Source organism: Schistocerca gregaria, chromosome 4 (genome assembly GCF_023897955.1).
Source record: "Schistocerca gregaria isolate iqSchGreg1 chromosome 4, iqSchGreg1.2, whole genome shotgun sequence".
Taxonomy (NCBI): Eukaryota; Metazoa; Arthropoda; class Insecta; order Orthoptera; family Acrididae; genus Schistocerca; species Schistocerca gregaria.
Genome location: NC_064923.1, coordinates 585,773,912 through 585,794,077, shown reverse-complemented (window position 1 = coordinate 585,794,077; position 20,166 = coordinate 585,773,912).

Below are 20,166 nucleotides of genomic sequence, written 5' to 3'. Positions count from 1 at the left end.
ATGGCATAGACAGCTCTAGCATTGTTTGGGGTAGTGCGATATTTCCCTTGTATCTAAAAATATCATTTACAATTGAAGCAACTTTGCTCTTTCCCAATCATGTGATTTTTCAGTATCTTCTTGTAGGGGCAGTGTGGTATTTCCTTTACTTGAGGTCACTTACGAATGAAACACTTTGTTTTTCGCAATAATTTGATTTTTCTGTATCGTTGGGTGTTTCTCAGAAGCTTATAGTACCAGTATATCAGCAATAATATCATTATTGTCATCGTCCAAACAATTATTTGAATAATATTTGCAGTCCCTACAGTAGTCTCAGCAAGCAGTCACTGTCTGCAGATTCCAGCTTGTTTACAATCTTAGTAGAATCCCCATCTGAAGTGTCAAAATATAACCCATCTTCACTGCCAAAGAGACTTCTAGGACGAATTCGCCCCAATCATCAATTAACTCCATACATTTTCACAATAGGAGAATGGCTCCATTACAACACTAGAACTAGAATGATAAACTTGAAGAAAGCAGAATGAAGGAAATGCTAATTTGATCACTACAGTGTAATCTTAGTTGTTGACCTCCATTGCTAATGACAACAGCTATAAAATCCACCAAGTCTGCATACAAAAAGTACTAATCTTCTTTCAGAATTTAGGTTTCTGGTCATTATTCTGATCTGTCATCAAATTTATGTAGTTGCAGAAGTACTTGGTAGTCTGGCTTCAGCTTTCAGAGACTGTGGTCGCGCACACGCGCACAGGTGTTTGTGTGTGTTTGTGTGTGTGTGTGTGTGTGTGTGTGTGTGTGTGTGTGTGTGTGTGTGTGTGTGTGTGTGTGTGTGTGTGTGTGTGTGTTTTACGAGTCTTTTTTTTTTGCCTATCTGTGACTCAGCATTTCTGCTATATGGGGAGTAGCAACTAACCTTTTCATAATACTGTTACATTCCACTCTCAATCTTCCATTGTTTGATTTTGACTGTCAAATATTTCTTTCCTATCTGTCGATTACCTAAATTAGTCATTTCCTCCTTTTTTATTTCTTTAGATCAAAAATAAGCAAATAATCTTAACTGTGTAGATAGACTTAGAACATAAGGTGGTGCTATATTTAGTCCACAACTGCAGATAGCCCAAACATATAAATTATCAGTGACTTCATCCAGCTGTCAGCCTAAAGAAACAAATTGCCTTTATGTGGGGGAAAGCCCACTGTGGAAACCCAGGCAATGAAAAAGCAGATCAACTGGCAACACAGCCTAAGAGCAACAGGGAACCAGTAAACATAAAGCTTTCCTGCATATAACTTATTTGGTACATTGGAATCCGGGCGGGAAAAATGGACACAGGGCTCATGACACAAAGGAGGTGACTGTGCAAATACAACACAAATTCGAGAGCATTTATACCAACTGCATATAAACCCGAACACCAGCTTGTGATTGTGGTAACTCATGAAGATACGAAACTATATATCATTTCAATGCAGGAAATATAGTGAGGTGAGGTACAAGTTTTTAGCATTTGTTATCAAGAATAAAATCCCACAACCAGTATCAGTCAAAACCTTGCTATACATATGAACCCAATATTAAAACCTACAAAAAGATAAATTGAATTTTTATGTAATGGACACACAATGGTATATAGTTTGATGGTAAACTATAAAGGGCACGGAAAGTGAAGCTACATTAAAAGAAATGGATACCGAGTGAACAAAGACTATTATTATTATTATTATTATTATTATTATTATTATTATTATTATTATTATTATTATGCAACAGTAACTGATTTGTGTCTAACCAAAGAAAGAAAAAAAACTGTATGTCGTATCTTTGGGTGTTACTCTCTATACTCTCATTTACGTACTTACAAAATATCACTTCCTTTTTCTTTCTTTCTTTCCTTAGGACTCAAGATTAAGTACAGGGAAATTCTATTTACTTCAAATGAGAAATCAGGGGCAGATTTTTAATTTTTCACTATTCAAATATTTATCTGGTTTGTGTTATGTTTAGAATAGTTTATTGTCAGTTGTGAATGAATGCCTGCAAAGCTAATTCCCCACACCAACACCACCAACACCAAGAACACCACCAACACGAAGAAACCTAGCACCAATGCCACTTTAGGCCCTGGTTACACAATCAAATCAAAATTCTACCTTTTCAGGTGTTGGCAGATGCATCCCACTGCCATTTCCTCAATGAATGGTCACTAACCACAATAATTCAGGAGGTGTATTGAATGATAATTCTACAAATAGCTTGCATTAATGGTTCCTTTAGGGTATAGATTTAAATGTCAGGAAGTAGTTTCTGAAACTATTTGTATTGACTGTAGCCATGTATGGAAGTGAAACATGGACGATAAATAGTTTAGACAAGAAAAGAATAAAAGCTTTCGAAATGTGGTGCTACAGAAGAATGCTGAAGATTAGATGGGTAGATCACATAACTAATGAGGAGGTATTGAATAGAATTGGGGAGAAGAGGAGTTTGTAGCACAACTTGACTAGAAGAAGGGATCAGTTGGTAGGACATGTTCTGAGACATCGAGGGATCACCAATTTAGTATTGGAGGGCAGTGTGAAGAGTAAAACTCAAAGAGGGAGGCCAAGAGGTGAATACACTAAGCAGACTCAGAAGGATGTATGGTGCAGTAGGTACTGGGAGATGTTCATCGCTTTACTTCGTACATTTTCACAACAGGAGAATGGCTCCATTACAACACTAAACAAGATATCCTGCCAGTGAATCAATATCTTGCTCAATACAAATCACCAAACCAATCCAACACAAATACAACAGCCGCTTTATTACCTTAGAAGGTGCCACACAGAATCACTAGCAATAAGATAGTGAACAAGTCTGATTACAGTCTGATCACAACAAATCCTCACAGCAAAATACCACTTATAATTGCTTGATCAAGATACAGCTGTATCAACACACGGTGCAATAACTTAACAATTCACATACAACCGCATTCTATACAGTTATTTCACATGTTCCCCCCATATTAGAAAAGCAATGATATTCGGAACCAGCTCTACCTCCTTTTTCTGGCAGAAAACTCAAGGTGCTACAGAATTTCACATTTATCACTCCCTTTACAGTTGACTTAACACACATGCAAGGTATTTCCCCAACTATTTTTAGATTCCCAGACATACATGGTCACCACTTTCAGTAACTCTGTGAGTATAGAAAGCTCAACTGCAACTGCTCATGATATCCACATCAATTGTTTTTGGAATCTTTAAACCAAACAAATGTACAGTGCTGCCATTACTTTTGACAATTAGTATATTGAACAACAACATATAAGCAAACATTTATGACACATGATAACATTTTTTGTAATACGAGAGGTGTGTGTAAAATACAGCCTCCATATTTATTGTTTCATTTAGAAAATACATTTATTCGAAATGAATGTTACATTGATGGAAAGGCTGGCTTTTCAGCTATTTACCAACATAATCACTGTTGTGATCGATACACATTCGCGTGCTCTGTGGCACTTTTCGTATGCTCTTCCCACAGATCTCTCCTACAACGCTGTGCAGGTACCACTCGACCTCGTTTTTCGACTCATTGTCAGTCTGCAAATGCGTTCAACCCAGGTGTGACTTCAACTCGGGGAATAGACGAAAATCACTAGACGCTAAGCCAGGGCTGTAGGGAGGATGAGTGAGAATGTCCCATCCAAATTAGGCTGGAGATCGGCTGATGCATGGGCAGTATAGGGATGAGCAATGTATTCCCCTCCTTCAATTTTGAATCACACAGCGGAGTTGTTTTTAGACTAATAGTGGCAAGCAGAGTGTATTTTTTTGCCAACAAACAAACTCGCATAACAATAGAGCTTTTCTGTCCCAGAACACACTGGTCGGCACTTTTCCAGCAGACAATGGATGTTTGAACTTCGGTGGCTTCGGAGAATTCTAACGCTCAGTTTCCGGTTTTATGTAGTGTATCCAGGCTCCGATGCCAGTGACAACTGAATCAAAAAATTCGTCTTGTTTTGCATAGCGCTCCTGGAATCTGCATGCCACTTCAACGCGTTGCCGTTATGGTCTTTGGTGAGGGATTTTTTTTTTTTGGGGGGGGGGGGGGGGGGGCATCTCACAATAATGCAAATGTTTAGTCACAATCTTCTCAATCTTACTGGCTTCAAGGTTCCATTCGCACAGCTTGTGAACCGTCTTGAAGCATTTCTTTCTCCACTTTTGCAATTGTTTCGCCCAAAAACAAACGCAGATCAGAGTGCTGTTAATCACGGATGTATGTACACCCGTCCTTGAACAGTCTGAACAATTTTAGCAAGTTTCTGACATCTGTAATATTAGCTATTTTCGCCTAACAAACATTAATATACGCTCAATAGTACACGCCTGATGGCCTAAAGTTATCGAACAATTGTAAAGTAAAAGAAATGACCCATCGCATAGCAGCGACAGAATCTATTATTCATTATCTTTGCCGTTCTTCACGGTGCCTGTAAATCTCTATGTACATGTATCGATTAATGATATATAAAAAAAAGAATTCTGTTGCTTCAAGACAAATGAGGCATTTGGCGCCTCACCTTTTACTGTTTGTATTTCATGAAAGGCGGACGCGGACTTGCTGCGTTCCGCAACAGTATTTTATATTTCATGTAAAAATATTGAGTGAATGTGCTAATTTTTTTTGGATCAGAAAACATGTAGTTTCTTGTAACTGATCACTAACAGACAGCATCAAGACGACATTTTAACTTATTTATAAAGTATTTAACCACAATGGTCATCTATTGTAATTTAATATGGAAAGGTACGTAGCATTAAAAAAAGTGTGTTAAAGATAAGTGTGCTTATTTTAGTCTCTTGGTCTCCCTCTACGATTTTTACCCTCCACGCTGCCCTCCAATGCTAAATTTGTGATCCCTTGATGCCTCAAAACATGTCCTACCAACCGATCCCTTCTTCTAGTCAAGTTGTGCCACAAACTTCTCTTCTCCCCAATCCTATTCAATACCTCCTCATTAGTTACGTGATCTACCCATCTAATCTTCAGCATTCTTCTGTAGCACCACATTTCGAAAGCCTCTATTCTCTTCTTGTCCAAACTAGTTATCGTCCATGTTTCACTTCCATACAAGGCTACACTCCAAACAAATACTTTCATAAACGACTTCCTGATACATAAATCTATATTCGATGTTAACAAATTTCTCTTCTTCAGAAACGCTTTCCTTGCCATTGCCAGTCTACATTTTCTATCCTCTCTACTTCGACCATCATCAGTTATTTTACTTCCTAAATAGCAAAACTCCTTTACTACTTTAAGTGTCTCATTTCCTAATCTAATTCCCTCAGCATCACCCGATTTAATTTGACTACATTCCATTATCCTCATTTTGCTTTTGTTGATGTTCATCTTATATCCTCCTTTCAAGACACTGTCCATTCCGTTCAACTGCTCTTCCAAGTCCTTTGCCGTCTCTGACAGAATTACAATGTCATCGGCGAACCTCAAAGTTTTTATTTCTTCTCCATGAATTTTAATACCTCCTCCAAATTTTTCTTTTGTTTCCTTTACTGCTTGCTCAATATACAGATTGAATAACATCGGGGAGAGGCTACAACCCTGTCTCACTCCTTTCCCCACCACTGCTTTCCTTTCATGCCCCTCGACTCTTATGACTGCCATCTGGTTTCTGTACAAATTGTAAATAGCCTTTCGCTCCCTGTATTTTACCCCTGCCACCTTCAGAATTTGAAAGAGAGTATTCCAGTCAACATTGTCAAAAGCTTTCTCTAAGTCTACAAATGCTAGAAACGTAGGTTTGCCTTTTCTTAATCTTTCTTCTAAGATAAGTCGTAAGGTCAGTAATGCCTCACGTGTTCCAACATTTCGACGGAATCCAAACTGATCCTCCCTGAGGTCCGCATCTACCAGTTTTTCCATTCGTCTGTAAGGAATTCGCGTTAGTATTTTGCAGCGGCGACTTATTAAACTGATAGTTCGGTAATTTTCACATCTGTCAGCACCTGCTTTCTTTGGGATTGGAATTATTATATTCTTCTTGAAGTCTGAGGGTATTTCACCTGTCTCATACATCTTGCTCACCAGCTGGTAGAGTTTTGTCATGACTGGCTCCCAAGGCCGTCAGTAGTTCTAATGGAATGTTGTCTACTCCGGGGGCCTTGTTTCGACTCAGGTCTTTCAGTGCTCTGTCAAACTCTTCACGCAGTATCGTATCTCCCATTTCGTCCTCACCCACATCCTCTTCCATTTCCATAATATTGTCCTCAAGTACATCGCCCTTGTATAAACCTTCTATATACTCCTTCCACCTTTCTGCTTTCCCTTCCTTGCTTAGAACTGGGTTTCCATCTGAGTTCTTGATGTTCATACAAATGGTTCTCTTATCCCCAAAGGTCTCTTTTAATTTTCCTGTAGGCAGTATCTACATTACCCCTAGTGAGACAAGCCTTTACAACCTTACATTTGTCCTCTAGCCATCCCTGCTTAGCCATTTTGCACTTCCTGTCGATCTCATTTTTGAGATGTTTGTATTCCTTTTTGCCTGCTTCATTTACTGCATTTTTATATTTTCTCCTTTCATCAATTAAATTCAATATTTCTTCTGTTACCCAAGGATTTCTAGCAACCCTCGTCTTTTTACCTACTTTATCCTCTGCTGCCTTCACTACTTCATCCCTCAGAGCTACCCATTCTTCTTCAACTGTGTTTCTTTCCCCCATTGCTGCCAATTGTTCCCTTATGCTCTCCTTGAAGCTCTGTACAACCTCTGGTTCTTTCAGCTTATCCAGATCCCATGTCCTTAAATTCCCACCTTTTTGCAGTTTCTTCAGTTTTAACCTACAGGTCATAACCAATAGATTGTGGTCAGAGTCCACATCTGCCCCTGGAAATGTCCTACAATTTAAAACCTGGTTCCTAAATCTCTGTCTTACCATTATATAATCTATCTGATACCTTTTAGTATCTCCAGGATTCTTCTATGTATACAACCTTCTTTTATGATTCTTGAACCAAGTGTTAGCTATGATTAAGTTATGCTCTGTGCAAAATTCTACCAGACGGCTTCCTCTTTCATTTCTTAGCCCCAATCCATAATCACCTACTATGTTTCCTTCTCTCCCTTGTCCTACTGACGAATTCCAGTCACCCATGACTATTAAATTTTCGTCTCCCTTCACTACCTGAATAATTTCTTTTATCTCATCATACATTTCATCAATTTCTTCATCATCTGCAGAGCTAGTTGGCATATAAACTTGTACTACTGTCGTAGGCATGGGCTTTGTGTCTATCTTGGCCACAATAATGCGTTCACTATGCTGTTTGTAGTAGCTTACCCGCATTCCTATTTTCCTATTCATTATTAAACCTACTCCTGCATTACCCCTATTTGATTTTGTATTTATAACCCTGTATTCACCTGACCAAAAGTCTTGTTCCTCCTGCCACCGAACTTCACTAATTCCCACTATATCTAACTTTAACCTATCCATTTCCCTTTTTAAATTTTCTAACCTACCTGCCCGATTAAGGGATCTGACATTCCACGCTCCGATCCGTAGAATGCCAGTTTTCTTTCTCCTGATAACGACGTCCTCCTGCATAGTCCCCGCCCGGAGATCCGAATGGGGGACTATTTTACCTCCGGAATATTTTACCCAAGAGGACGTCATCATCATTTAATCATACAGTAAAGCTGCATGTCCTCGGGATAAATTACGGCTGTAGTTTCCCCTTGCTTTCAGCCGTTCGCAGCACCAGCACAGCTAGGCCGTTTTGGTTAATGTTGCAAGGCCAGATCAGTCAATCATCCAGACTGTTGCCCCTGCAACTACTGAAAAGGCTGCTGCCCCTCTTCAGGAACCACACATTTGTCTGGCCTCTCAACAGATACCCCTCCGTTGTGGTTGCACCTACGGTACGGCCATCTGTATCGCTGAGGCACGCAAGCCTCCCCACCAACGGCAAGGTCCATGGTTTCTTGGCCCCTCCCCCCCCCCCCCCCCCCCCCCCCCAAGAGCAACGCTAAATTTGGCGCCCGAACATGGACTTGATCAAAAAATCATTTCATGTATGTGTTTGAATATTTTTCAGTGCTTGTACTAATAATTGTTTCATTTTTTCATGTGGATGCAATTTAAACGAGAAAGAGAAGTGGGAAAACCTTTTAATTAATTCAGAAGAACGATTGATGAAATTACCAGAAAAAAAAGCACTCGTATCGAGCCGTATCACCGTCAAGGCAGCCATAGTAAGTGAAATTTTCATAAGGAGTAGCCAAGCTTTCGTAGTGACGTTGCATCTTTCGAGTTACAGTAATCAGAACGTAAACCTCCATTCTTATGTAGTTAAACTTAGTGAAAGTGTACTGTTGTTGTCAGTGTATCAAAAATGTTTTACAATATGGCGGATAACTACGCTCAAAAACTGGTAAAATCGTGTGATGTTTCATTTGTCTGTAATTAGTTGGAACTATCTTATCGTCTAGTCGTACGTGAAGGCCACTTGTTACCCAGACTTAAAATTTCACCTAAGGTCCCAGTAAGCCACAGCACTACGTCACAGACAAACGACTGACGGCAGTGACAAACAATATCTGTAGCATTTTGACGTTTCCGAACATGGCTGCCGGTAAACAGCGGACACAGACAAAAGCAGATGACAGTGGTGAGGCGAATCCATTACGATCACGCGCGATATGTACACGAGCGTAGGCAGAAGCAGCCTCGAGCGAAGTTTTAGAAGCCGGTACTAGTGTGCAAACTATTCCCGCTTTCGAAAAAAAAATGACTTGTTTGCAATTATCGAACCAATAATGGAACCCAAGTTCGAAAGTCAAAGACAGAGAGAACGGCAAAGAAAGGAACGTGAAAAGCAGGAAAAATTAGATGAAAAGGCCCGCGAAGAAAAAGAGATGAGCGAAAGGCGGCACAGTAAAGATCAGGTCCATACAAATCTGTGCAATTTAGTAAAAGCAGACATAAATTCAGTACAAACAGATCTGCAAACGGAGATAAATGACCTAAATACACGGTTAAATTCGGTGAAGGTGGAACTTAAGGCAGATATAACAGCTCATTTTAAATATCCTGTTGGGTAATGTTCAAAACCAAATCAGATCACGACCATGAGGTTAGAAATTGACACACAAGTAGAGTCAAAAATTGAGGATAATTCAAAACGGTTAGATTAAAAAATCAAAGCAGCCAAGAGAGAGATAAATTCAAAAGTGATGGAATATCAACAACAAGCTGCGACCTTAAAAGAAGATTGTAAAGCAATCTCTGATGAGGTCAAGGGAGTTAAAACCGCAAGACAGGGTTGAGAATTTTTTTGATGATCTGTGCAAACAGATTGAGACTCTTAATGTAGAGGATCAAATAAAGAACTCTGTTAAGGCACATGCTGAAGCATTGTCCGACCACTAACAAGAATGGATTAAAAACAAAGACGGATTCATAGAAAACAAGGTCAAGAACGAACTAAGGGACCTGTCAAAAATGTAACTTTTGAAATATTGGCAGCCCCTGGAAAAACAGGAGACACAGTCACGTCAGAATTAGGCCAGATAAGACAAACGTTAGCTCAAGATTTACCTGAATGGTGTCAACAGATAGTTGATGAAGTTCGAACACTAAAATGTCAAGTTGAAAATTCCCCACCTCCCGTGTCAGGAGAGTGGAATAATTCACCACAATGTAATGAACAACAGCAGGTACGTTACCGTTCACCACTTGATAACGCTCAAACTCCTAGTTCTATAGAAGCACAATTTAACCAGAGTAAGAGCCCACCCACTTTTATCAGTTCGATGCAGTAGGAAAGCGCGATCAAACATCGTGTTTTTCCGACCTTTCACCCACAGAAAAAGAGAAATTCATCCTATAACATTCCTCCGAAATTTTTCAGGAATTTTTGCGAATAGCTGGAGTGACCGCCACCGAATTCAATTCGTTACTGGATTTATCGTAGGCAATGCTGCCCTATAGGGAACCGAAATGGCCGACTCTTGTAAAAGTTACAAAGAGTTTGAACAGATGTTTTTAGATAAATTCTGGAGTTCTGGTGTGCAGCAGCGCCTGAGAAAAGAGGTTTGCAACGCCGAATTGTTTGACAGTAAGCGCGGTAGTCTGAGGAGATATTTTGAAAAGTATTTAGCGAAAATCGAGTTCTGGGATTCGCCGATCACCACCAAAGACGTTATTATGATTCTAAAAACTAAGCTACCGATTGCGATCAGAGAAAAGTTAGTAAACGTGTCTGAGGAGGACGATACGGACACCTTCCTATCTGTGTTAGACTCATTAGATCTGATTTACGAGGACGCTAGAGTTGATGTTGGCAACGCCCACTTCAGTACAGGCGGCCAGCACAATACAGAATACGCAGGCAACAATGGTGGCCGAGCGAAAGCGCGTCACAGCGCCGGCCAGTACCAACTTCACAACGGTTTCAAAAATAAACACACTACGTACTCCAACATTAAATACAAAAAGAAGTACAATAACGGCCAGAGATAAAATCCAATGTATAATTCGTCACCACACCAGTACGGAAACGTACATTATGATACACAGCCCCAGCAATATGGAAACACGCAACTGACCAACGGTAATTATCAAAACGATCAGTCTTACGATTCAAATCGTCAGTGGAAAGGAAATAAATGGCATAATCAAGGAGGAGACCAACGTACACCTTTCAGTAACGGTTACAATCAACACAAGCCACAGCAAAATACTTTTCAGCCACAAAATATACACTTCGCGCAACAAGAGAACGGACCTTCGGGAAGTCTGAAGCTTAAACGCCCGCATAATACGAAAATTTATTATGCGCAAGCGAATACGCCAGGACAACAAGATCCATTTCCACCCGAGTTCATACCACGAAACCAACACCAATTCGGGACGGAAGAAACTTTAAGAAATGTAGATCAGCAGGAAAGTAAGCGTCGAGCGGAAAATTAAAAGCAGCACCCTTCCGCCTCCTAGAGGATGCTGCAGGTTTGAATGGGGGCACCCTGTCCATTAGTCCACACGAAATTAAAGCAATTAGGTATGACAAAGAGACAAATTTACGGGGTGACCTAGTAGCAGACACTGAGACGAAAGACAATGATGGCGCATGGGACAAACAAGTCCAAGCTTCCATAAGAGTATCAATTACCAACATACCAGTAACAGCCAATGTAGATACAGAAGCTTATATAAATGTCTTATCTTTGTGATTATTTAAGCTAATACCCTCTGCATGCAAAGTTTTACCACTTCCAATTCAAGGTTGCACCGTTTCGGGAGCAATTGGTCCACTAACACAACGTGAAAATCTTCAGGCTCAGCTTCAAATTGAGATAGAGTCTATTTCAATAACATGCATTTTTCTTATTGTTAAAAAATCTATCAGAGCCATGTATCCTGAGTATGGAATTCTTGAGACAGACGAAAGCTAAAATTGACATCGAGAGTGGAATCTGTACTCTAGAAGGGGGTCAGCAACAAGTGACAGTAAATTTGTTAAGAAGTAAGGTGAAGACAAACTTTGGCGTGTTTCAAACAGCAGTACGCCATGGACTAAAAGTCAACAGTACAATCAGACAGAAGACATGACAGATCTTGAAAGTGTTAATGGGGATGAGTATAAAGACCTAATTCCCGGTCACAATGACTTATACGGTAAAGCAAGAGAAGAATGAGCTTTACAATTTGTTAACAGATTACGTTCAAGCATTTTCTAAGAAACCTGGACTAATAAAAGGCTTTGAATATCGAATGGATGTCCTGCCCCATTCAACCTACTGTAGAACAAGCTATTCCATCCCATATGCGAGACGCGAAGCTATGAAGTGCGAGATCGGGAAAATGTTACGCTGGAATGTGATAGAAGTATCTCATTCACCTTATTCGAGTCCTTCATTGTCTGTACTAAAATCAGATGGTAGCGTAAGGCTAGTCCTAGATGCAAGATTAATCAATAAAATTATATTACCCATAAGAACGAGACCTGAGGCCCTTAAAGAGCACCTGCAGAAGTTTCGTGGAGTTAAGTATTTGAGCACCCTCGACTATAAAAGCAGTTACTGGCAAGTAAAACTTGCGCTGGAGTCTAGGAAGTACACTGCGTTTATATTTGCAGGTAGATCTTACAATTTCAAAGTTGTACTGTTTGGACTAAATGTGAGTTCCGGAATTTTTATTTCAGCCCGTGACTATGTACTAGGTCCTGAACTTTTAGATGAAGTAACAGCCTATGTGGACGTCGTTCTTGTAACATCGAAAAATTGGGAAGATCATGTGGCCCTTCTGCAAAAGGTATTTCAACGATTCAGAGAGTATGGTGTTACAGAAAAACTTAAGAAATCCGAGTTTGGAATAAGTGAAATTAAATTTTTAGGACACTTCACCATCCCCGAAGGAATTAAACCTCACCCCGAAAAACTGTCTGCTATAAAAAACTTTCCAACCCCTGTTACAAAAAGGCAACAGAGGATTTATCGTTCTTACGTGATTCTTCAGTTCCCAATCAGGTATTGAACAATCCCGCTCTTCACAACCTTTTGAAAAGGAATTCACATTGGAATTGGACGCCGGAATGACAAGGCGGATTTCAGAAAATTAAAGACAGTTTGCTTAACAGTAACATTCTCCATCATCCTCAGATGGATAAGGAATTATGCATTACTGCAGACTCTTCCTTTGTGGGTATCGGCGCTGCTCTTTTCCAGATTCAATTAGTAGATGGACACGAGCAAATCCAAGTGATTAGCTTTGCGAGTCGAGTGTTATCTGAGTATAAAAAGTCTTATTCGGTTACAGAGATGGAGGCACTCGCCGTTGTTTGGGATTTTAGGCGATTGAACTATTATATCTAAGTCTATTCAGACCATCAAGCCTTATCATTCCTCCTTACATGCAAGTTGCAACATCCCCGTCTTACTCGATGGTGCTTATTCCTGCAGGAATATAACTTTGACATTGTATATATAAAAGGTAAAGATAATGTTATAGCAGACGCACTTTATCTCTCACCTGAGGGCTTACCAGAAACCAGTGAACTGGTGGAACAAATGTCTAATTATAAAATTTTGTTAATGAAAGATCCAATTCACAGAAAGTATTTTCTTCAGTTATGTAGGCAGATTCAGATTCTTCAAAATACATATCCAAAATGGAAAAAGGTTAAACAAATTCTTCACGAAAATCCAGCCCACACGTTGTCAAAGTTTCATAAAGTTCATTACCAAGTGCTATTTCATAAGAGTCACCTGGGAGGTGGTGTGTTTGCATCCCTCGAAATTTCTTGAACATCATCTGTGGTACACTCACATTTCATGTGGTCACTACGGGCCAGAGAAATGTAAAAGGAAAACCTGGACTTACTGTTATGTTCCGAACCTACATTAGAGACTCCATAAATTATTGAGAAAGTGTGTCATCTGTCAAAAGGCGAAATCCTTAAACATTTCTAGTTTAATCCCACTAAATCCAATAATTGCTGAAAGGCCAAACCAGTTTCTTAGTATTGATTTGGTAGGTCCACTACCCACCGGTAGGGGAGGCGCTAAATACTTAGTAGCAATACTGGACAATTTTTCTAAGCACATAAGACTGTACGCAGTGAAATCTTCTTGTGCAAATCCGATAATTTGTCGCATTGAAAATGTTTATTTCCCACCATTTGCGATTCCTCAATCAATCTTGTCCGATAATGCTTCAAATTTCACATCGCCCGTGGCGTGCATTTCTTGCTCGCCAGGAATCAAACAAATTTTGATATCCCGGTTTAGACCGCAATCGAATCAGACAGAAAGAATCTTCAAAGAATTTAACAGATTTATAAGGACGTACATTCCGAATAAGCAATCTAAGTGGGTAGCCTTCGTAACACCTTTCGAACAGATTGTTAAACCACCTTCCTCATCTGTCGGCCGGATTCACGCCACATGAGTTAATGCCAAGATCAAAAGAAGGGAATGAGTGGATAGATCCCCTTCCAGAGTTACAAGACAACGAATTGGACCTAGACGCAAAAAACAGACAAGCTCTCATATCAATGACAACGTATGCTAACCTCCGAAAAAAGGCACTTGATAAGAAGGTAAACAGAGTTATCGATTTCAAAGAAGGAGAAAAGGTATTAGTCAGGGCTCACTTTAAACCACCCTGTTGTTAAAGAAGAATCTTAAGTGGGAACACATTTATGAAGGTCCCTTTATGATAATGAGGAAACCACACATCGGTAGCTATTTGTTATCTGACCCTGCCACGAATAAAATCAAAGGATTGTTCCACCATCATGATTTAAGAAAATTTTATAACGCCAGGAGCTAAGTTAATTTAAGCTGTAAGAAAATTCTAAGGTATTGGATATCAGGATTAACCAATGAGTGACAAGAAATGAACTGAATTGACTATGGACTTTAACCGGTGCTAAAAGGAAACCTTATGTTTTAAAACAACGTGTCTGGAAAATAAAATACAGTATAAGTTGTAGACAAATATTTATATGAATAATCTTTATGTAAACAGGAGGACATGTCCTAGAGGCGATTTCCAATTTTACTTATAAGTTAGTATGTAAGAAAAATGATTCACTCGAGAGGTATTAATTATTCCCAAGGTACTAAAATGAGGAAAGAGGAAGGAGCGAATAATGCACTTCTCTCGCTAAATAGTAAATATCTTAGTATTAGTAAATGAAATTTAATCGAGGACAAATTAATGACCTGTTTTGGAAGAAAATACTTAACGTCCAGACAAAGGAGGAAAGCAGTGTGAAAACATTCTATTCCATGAGGTTATTCCCTAATTTCAAATGTGAAGTAAATAAGGCACCCCCTGTTAGGGCAAAACAATTGGTAGATTTAACTTGTAAGGTCCAGCACAGTGCTGTGCCAGCGATAAAATAATATCTCTTTGAAGTAAACAGATACGTAGGATTAAGCATGAACAGATTGATAACGCAGTGCAGCTGTTCTAAAAAGACCTAGCGTTAACCTTAAGTAAAAGCGTGATGGAATAAAAAGGAAGTTTATTATATAAAGCAAAGTAAGATGAGTCCAGACTATAAACAAGCTGAGTAAAAGAACATATGAGTAACATGATTTATTATGGCAATTTCACGGTACTATAGAGCATTTGGCTTCCGTAGGAGGAACACGTGAGGCAATATTGACCCTACGACTTATCTTAGAAGAAAGATTAAGGAAAGGCAAACCTACGTTTCTAGCATTTGTAGACTTAGAGAAAGCTTTTGACAATGTTGACTGGAATACTCTCCTTCAAATTCTGAAGGTGGCAGGGGTAAAACACAGGGAGCGAAAGGCTATTTACAATCTGTACAGAAACCAGATGGCAGTTGTAAGAGTCGAGGGGCATGATGGGGTTGGGAAGGGTGTGAGACAGGGTTGTAGCCTCTCCCCGATGTTATTCAATCAGTATATTGAGCAAGCAGTGAAGAAAACAAAAGAAAAATTTGGAGTAGGTATTAAAATCCATGGAGAAGAAATAAAAACTTTGAGGTTCGCCGATGACATCGTAATTCTGTCAGAGACAGCAAAGGACTTGGAAGAGCAGTTGAACGGAATGGATAGTGTCTTGAAAGGAGGATATAAAATGAACATCAACTAAAGCAAAACGAGGATAATGGAATGTAGTCGAATTAAGTCGGGTGATGCTGAAGGAATTAGATTAGGAAATAAGACTCTTAAAGTAGTAAAGGAGTTTTGCTATTTGGGGAGCAAAATAACTGATGATGGTCGAAGTAGAGAGGATAGAAAACGTAGACTGGCAATGGCAAGGAAAGCGTTTCTGAAAAAGAGAAATTTGTTAATATCGAGTATAGATTTAAGTGTCAGGAAGTCATTTCTGAAAGTATTTGTATGGAGTGTAGCCATGTATGGAAGTGAAACATGGACGATAAATAGTTTGGACAAGAAGAGAATAGAAGCTTTCGAAATGTGGTGCTACAGAAGAATGCTAAAGATTAAATGGGTAGATCACATAACTCATGAGGAAGTATAGAATAGGATTGGGGAGAAGAGAAGTTTGTGGCACATCTTGACCAGAGGAAGGGATCGGTTGGTAGGACATGTTCTGAGGCATCAAGGGATCACCAATTTAGTATTGGAGGGCACCGTGGAGGGTAAAAATCGTAGAGGGAGACCAAGAGATGAATACAGTAAGCAGATTCAGAAGGACGTAGGTTGCAGTAGGTACTGGGAGAGGAAGAAGCTTGCACAGGATAGAGTAGCATGGAGAGCTGCATCAAACCAGTCTCAGGACTGAAAACCACAACAACAACAACAACAACATAGAGCATTAGCAATACTGCAAATTCACAAGCTAGCAGGAAATAGAATAAGAATCTCGCCCAAGCTTCACAGATCGCCACAGCAGCAAACAACACAGGTGAGAGGCTTATATATACAAATGATAATACCCAAGTGCATTATGCATAAACCTGACTTAGTCTAAGAAATGAACACAGAGTAGCAAGCAATCTGCAGCAAGATACATATTAGATATACATGTTTGAAGTGATAAATTTTATTTTAAGTGCGCACTGCAATATTGATTATTTTCTCTGTGAATATTGAATCCCTTTCCTAAGCGCAAATCCTTTAAGACCCTTGATCCTATCCACTCCCCAGGATCAACCTGTAAAGATGCATGTGTGCTTGGGAAGTAAGGCACTGCGTATAAAAACGAGTAGGTTCGCGACGCGCAAATTGCTTTTGTATTGCGCAATCTAAATTAAATTTTCGACCTCGTTGAGGAGTAATTTAAATTCTGTCGACGATCCGCGAGTAGGCCCGCCTTTGCCCACTTTTTTTCGACTGTTTGTATTTCTACACGAAATCCAGAGGCGTATTTGCTATTTTCAAATCTGTCCTTGGATTTTCTTTAAAGACAAGCTCATACGAGAGAAACTTTGGCATAAATGAAGCACCACTTACAAGTCACTAAATAAGATGAGCATTAAAAAATGTATTGGGCCTACGAACTGAATAAGCAAGCGTGATAAAGATTACTATGAATGAAAGTAATTTGTAAAGGAGATTGGAATGAATTTGGTCAAAGAAAAAGGACTTTTAATAGCTTACCTGTGACCAAAGGCATAAATGGTAAAAGAAAAGACTGATTAAGAAACAATTGTTCTAATTCAAAGTGGTCAGTTAGATTATTTCTCGATTTAAATGAACTGTTGTAAATATTAGTATGTAAATCATCTTGTAAACAGAGTGTGATGTTATGAAGTGAGAATTTCATCGAATACAACATTCACGGAGACGCTCACCACAGTGCAAGTGAAGTTGTAAAGTTCGACAATTCTCAGTGGCAGTATTCTACTGCACCATATGTGTGAAAAATCCATTGAAGTGTGCAGTGTGTCATAATCAGTGTCATTCCACACATGCAGTTGCAGCGTAGCTACCACTTACCTGTGAATCCGTAACTGGATAGTGGGCAAGAAGTGATGTGAGGCAGTTTCGATGGTAGAAGCTCCCTAAACCAATCTAAAAAGCACAAAGCCACGATCCAACGAACAAAAGCGACGCACGGCACCTCAAACGCGAAATCAACGCTCTGCAAAAATCTCCGGTCACGTGCGCGCGCAGACTGAATTTCAAGACTGCTCTCAACACCGGAGGCGGACAGCCCCCATGCGACGAAATAATGTAAACGTGCAATCGCCAACAGCAGTTGCTGTGCGCTATATTCTGTAGCAAAAAACATTGACACCCGTACTGAAAACATTTTCGTATGTATCATAAACCTTCTGAGAGACTCTAAGATAGAGAAGTTAGCGTAATTACGAGGGCTATCCACAAAGTATATTACGTTTTGGAATTAAAAATAAATAACGTATTAGAATTTTTTTTTATTATATAAAGATGAAAGCCACACTTAAATACTACTTTCTACATAGTTGCCATTTAAATTAAGGCACTTAAGGTAGCGATGGACGAGCTTGGAAATTCCTTCGTCGTAAAATTCGGCCGCCTGCGCCTTCAACCACGTGGTTACCTCTTCTTTTGGGACAGAAAAGGAGTGATTTTTGTGGATTTCCTGGAAAGAGGCACTACAATAAACTCACAAAGGTATTGCCAAACTCTGCACAACCTCAGAACAGCAATACAAAACAGGCGTAGGGGAAAGTTGGGCTCAAAGATCCTGCTGATTCACGACAACGCCCGGGCCCACACTGCAAATGCCACTCGTGAAGTTCTCGAATCTTAAGTGGGAGTTGTTTCCTTATCTGCCTTACAGTCCCGACCTGACACCGAGCGACTTCCACTTATTCCCAGCAATTAAGAAATGTTTGGCTAAGCAGCGTTTTGATGACGACGCACAGCTTCAAGAAGAGGTAACCACGTGGTTGAAGGCGCAGGCGGCCGAATTTTACGACGACGGAATTTCACTAACGCTGTGGTAAACACAGACGAAAAAGGCGCGCTTTTGCGGTTGCTTCACAGGACGCATTTTCTCGACGCGCGCTCGGGTGGACAAAGTTGTAACTAGCCTTGAACACGCTGTGTTGCGTGACAATAGCTGCCATCTAGTGGACGAAGCTCAGCTAATGCCACAGTGTCAATGGCAGGCCGATTACTCGTCATTCCCACTAGCTACTAGCCACAGAACGCAGTGGACGGATACATCCGTCGAACGCATTGTGCAATAACGGAGCATGGACGGATATATACGTCATGCCCACTTGAAAGGTTAATATACCAAGAGGCTGAGATAACATGGTAAGATCATATTTTCACTTGTCACAGCATCTGTCAAGTAGACAGTATGTAGACTATGATCAAAAGCATCCGGAAACTCCCCAAAACACGTTTTTCATATTAGGTGCATTGTAGTGCCACCTACTTTCAGGTACTCCATATCAGCGAACTCAGTACTCATTAGACATGGCGAGAGAGCAGAATGGGGTGCTCCGCAGAACTCGCAGACTTTGAACGTGGTCAGGTGATTGGATGTCACTTGTGTCATACCTCTGTACACAAGATTTCCACACTCCTGAACATCCCTACGTCCACTTTTTACGATGTGATAGAGAAGTGGAAATTTGAAGGTACACGTACAGCACAAAAGCGTACAGGCCGACCTCGTCTCTTGACTGACAGAGACCACCGACAGTTTAAGAGGGTCGTAATGTGTAATAGACAGACATCTATCCAAACAATCACATAGGAATTCCAAACTGCATCAGGATCCACTGCAAGTACTATGACAGTTAGTTGAGGTGAGAAAACTTGATTTCATGGCCGAGCAGCTGCTCATAAGCCACACCTCACAGTGGTAAATGCCAAACAATGCCTCGCTTGTGTAAGGAGCGTAAACATTGGACGATTTAATAGTAGAAAAATGTTGTGTGGAGTGACGAATGACAGTACACAATGTGGCGATCCGATGGCAGGGTGTGGGTATTGTGAATGTGGCAGGGTGTGGGTATTGTGAATGCCCAGTGAATGTCACCTGCCTGCATGTGTAGCACGAACAGTAAAATTTGGACGCTGTGGTGTTATGATGTGGTCGTGCTTTTCATGGAGGGGACTTGTGGCTTTACATGGCACTATCACAGCACAGGCCGAGCTGCCATTCATCAATTAACCTTCCAGCACCTGACTGAACATATGCCTCCGAGAGTGGAAGCTATCATCAAGGGTAAAGGTAGGCCAACACCCTACTGAATCCCAGCACTATCGATGGAGGGCATCACGAACTTTTAAGTCATTTTCAGCCAGGTGTCCAGATACTTTTGATCACATAGTGTATTTATGAATACTGTTCACAAAGGAGGAAGTCCCACTCTGCTTCATTTTGGATAATTCTTCTGGGCTCAACTATTTTCGAAACATACAAAAAGAGAGCATAAACTCTGAGAACTTATGTCTCGCAGAGTTTGCAGTAAGTTACGAACCAATCAGTAAATCCCATGAAACAGAGTACAGTAATGAAATTGATGTCACGGACGATATTGAAGGTACCAAAATTACACTTTTAGATTGCAAAAGAGTTCAAGTACTGAGAACCATGCCTGCAAACTGCTCCTTTTGTACCGTCTTTTTTGAAATTAAGAAGACCATTTATGTAGTGATAGTGGCAAACTTTTTAGGATCA